Below are 607 nucleotides of genomic sequence, written 5' to 3'. Positions count from 1 at the left end.
TCATTCTCATCCTCAACCTCATCCTCATCCTCCTCCTCATCCTATCCATATCGTCATCCAAATTCTTATCCTCATCCTATCCTCATCCTCATCCTCTTCCTCAACCTATCCTCGTCCTCATCCACATCCTCATCCTCATCCTCTTCCTCATCCTACCCTCGTCCTCATCCTCATCCTATCCTCGTCGTCATCCTCTTCCTCATCCTATCCTCCTCCTCATCCTCGTCCTCATCCTATCCTCATCCTATCCCCATCCTCATCCTCATCCTCATCCAATCCTCTTCCTCATTCTATCATCATCCTCATCCTCCTACTCATCCTCATCCTATCCTCATCCTCATCCTCTTCCTAATCCTATCCTCGTCCTCATCCTCATCCTCATCCTCTTCCTAATCCTATCCTCGTCCTCATCCTCATCCTCATCCTCTTCCTAATCCTATCCTCGTCCTCATCCTCATCCTCATCCTCATCCAATCCTCTTCCTCATTCTATCATCATCCTCATCCTCCTACTCATCATATCCTATACTCATCCTCATCCTCTTCCTAATAATATCCTCGTCCTCATCCTCATCCTCATCCTCATCCTCATCCTCTTCGTCATCCTA

This window comes from Lupinus angustifolius, chromosome LG08 (genome assembly GCF_001865875.1).
Source record: "Lupinus angustifolius cultivar Tanjil chromosome LG08, LupAngTanjil_v1.0, whole genome shotgun sequence".
Taxonomy (NCBI): domain Eukaryota; kingdom Viridiplantae; phylum Streptophyta; class Magnoliopsida; order Fabales; family Fabaceae; genus Lupinus; species Lupinus angustifolius.
The sequence above is the reverse complement of the archived record's forward strand: the minus strand, read 5'-3'. Positions refer to the sequence as shown.